Genomic DNA, 2,500 nt, shown 5'->3' on the forward strand with positions numbered 1-2,500 from the left:
AGTTAGACGCCGACCGAGAAGGTCGCGTAACTATTTAGCATGCCAGAGTCTCGTTCGTTATCGGAATTAACCAGACAAATCGCTCCACCAACTAAGAACGGCCATGCACCACCACCCACAGAATCAAGAAAGAGCTCTCAATCTGTCAATCCTACCTGTGTCCGGGCCGGGTGAGTTTCCCCGTGTTGAGTCAAATTAAGCCGCAGGCTCCACTCCTGGTGGTGCCCTTCCGTCAATTCCTTTAAGTTTCAGCTTTGCAACCATACTTCCCCCGGAACCCAAAGACTTTGGTTTCCCGGAAGCTGCCGGAAAGGTCGTCATGGTAACGCCTCCCGATCGCTAGTTGGCATCGTTTATAGTCAGAACTAGGACGGTATCTGATCGTCTTCGAACCTCTGACTTTCGCTCTTGATTAAAGAAAACATTCTTGGCGAATGCTTTCGCAGTAGTTCGTCTTCCGCCGATCCAAGAATTTCACCTCTAACGGCAGAGTACGGACGCCCCCGTCTGTCCCTCTTAATCATTACCTCGTGCTCCGAAAACCAACAAAATAGAACCGAGGTCCTATTCCATTATTCCATGCAACACTATGCAGGCGAACAGCCTGCTTTGAACACTCTAATTTTTTCAAAGTAAACTTATCGGCCACCGCCGACACTCAGTCAAGAGCACCGACGGAGAACCGAAGGTGAGGCGAACGCAACCAGTGACACGCCTTGCGACGGACCGGCGGCGCTCGCCCAAAATCCAACTACGAGCTTTTCAACCGCAACAACTTTAGCATACACTGTTGGAGCTGGAATTACCGCGGCTGCTGGCACCAGACTTGCCCTCCAATGGATACTCGTTAAGAGTTTTAGGATGTACTCATTCCAATTACAGGGCCTCGTTAGAGTCCTGTATTGTTATTTTTCGTCACTACCTCCCCGTGTCGGGAATGGGTAATTTGCGCGCCTGCTGCCTTCCTTGGATGTGGTAGCCGTTTCTCAGGCTCCCTCTCCGGAATCGAACCCTGATTCCCCGTTACCCGTTATCACAAAGGTAGGCACGTAGCGTACCTTCGACAGTTGATAGGGCAGACACTTGAATGATACGTCGTCGGTGCAGAGACCGTACGATCCGCGTGGTTATCCAGAGTCATCAAACGTCACAGGACGAACCCGGTCGGTTTTGATCTGATAAAAGCGCGCCTCCCGAAGTCGGCGCTTAATGCATGTATTAGCTCTAGAATTACCACAGTTATCCACTTCGCTTACGAGACCAAATAAACCAAGACTGATTTAATGAGCCATTCGCAGTTTCGCTTTACGAGAACTCGTACTTGCACCTGCATGGCTTAATCTTTGAGACAAGCATATCACTACTGGCAGGATCAACCAGATAGCTGCGACAGCTGCGCTCGGCCCTTGCTGGGCCGCCCGGCGCGTGCTCGTCGCATTCGTTTAAGACCGAGGCGATCGCCTGCGGCCGTACTCGGCTTCGACAGTCGCTGGCCGCGACGTCCACGCTCTCGCCGGCAGTGCCAGGCGGAGCGATTTGCGTTTTTTCTTTGCTCGCCCTCTCTCGGGCTCGATCCATTCAGTTTCGCACAAACAAGAGCTCTGCCGGCCGCCTGCAGCGGTGCCTAAAACCCGGGCATAACAATGCGACCGTTCTGCTAGGCCGACAAGCGCTCAAGCCAGACGCTCGATCGAACGCCCCCTACATATTAGTCGAGACAACGGCTCGCTCATTAGCATCGCGTTTGTACTTTAACTTTTTTCGGCTCGGCTTCTTTCGACGCCGATGCCGGCGACGCAGCACTCTCTCGCCCGCCAGCCACCGAGAAAAGGGTGCGCTCCGACCGGCCCCGCACCGCTCTTTCTTGGCTCATTCGAAATTACTGTCTTTCGCTCTGACATGCCTTACCTAGGGTTAGGTTAGTATGCTTGCACGTTTGTACTTTAACTTTTTTCGGCTCGGCTTCTTTCGACGCCGATGCCGGCGACGCAGCACTCTCTCGCCCGCCAGCCACCGAGAAAAGGGTGCGCTCCGACCGGCCCCGCACCGCTCTTTCATGGCTCATTCGAAATTACTGTCTTTCGCTCTGACATGCCTTACCTAGGGTTAGGTTAGTATGCTTGCACGTTTGTACTTTAACTTTTTTTGGCTCGGCTTCTTTCGACGCCGATGCCGGCGACGCAGCACTCTCTCGCCCGCCAGCCACCTAGAAAAGGGTGCGCTCCGACCGGCCCCGCACCGCTCTTTCTTGGCTCATTCGAAATTACTGTCTTTCGCTCTGACATGCCTTACCTAGGGTTAGGTTAGTATGCTTGCACGTTTGTACTTTAACTTTTTTCGGCTCGGCTTCTTTCGACGCCGATGCCGGCGACGCAGCACTCTCTCGCCCGCCAGCCACCGAGAAAAGGGTGCGCTCCGACCGGCCCCGCACCGCTCTTTCATGGCTCATTCGAAATTACTGTCTTTCGCTCTGACATGCCTTACCTAGGGTTAGGTTAGT

The 2,500-nt window shown here is 53.6% G+C and overlaps 1 non-coding gene across 1 annotated transcript in view; it reads right to left on the minus strand.

Moving 5' to 3' along the window:
• LOC144419323 (small subunit ribosomal RNA) overlaps nucleotides 1-1,383 on the minus strand; it is a 1,810-nt gene extending 427 nt beyond the window's left edge. Inside the window, exon 1 of the ribosomal RNA XR_013473991.1 lies at nucleotides 1-1,383. This exon is cut by the window's left edge and continues 427 nt beyond it. This is a non-coding gene — a ribosomal RNA (small subunit ribosomal RNA).
• Nucleotides 1,384-2,500: the final 1,117 nt, after the last annotated feature.

Source organism: Styela clava, unplaced genomic scaffold (assembly GCF_964204865.1).
Source record: "Styela clava unplaced genomic scaffold, kaStyClav1.hap1.2 HAP1_SCAFFOLD_35, whole genome shotgun sequence".
NCBI lineage: Eukaryota > Metazoa > Chordata > Ascidiacea > Stolidobranchia > Styelidae > Styela > Styela clava.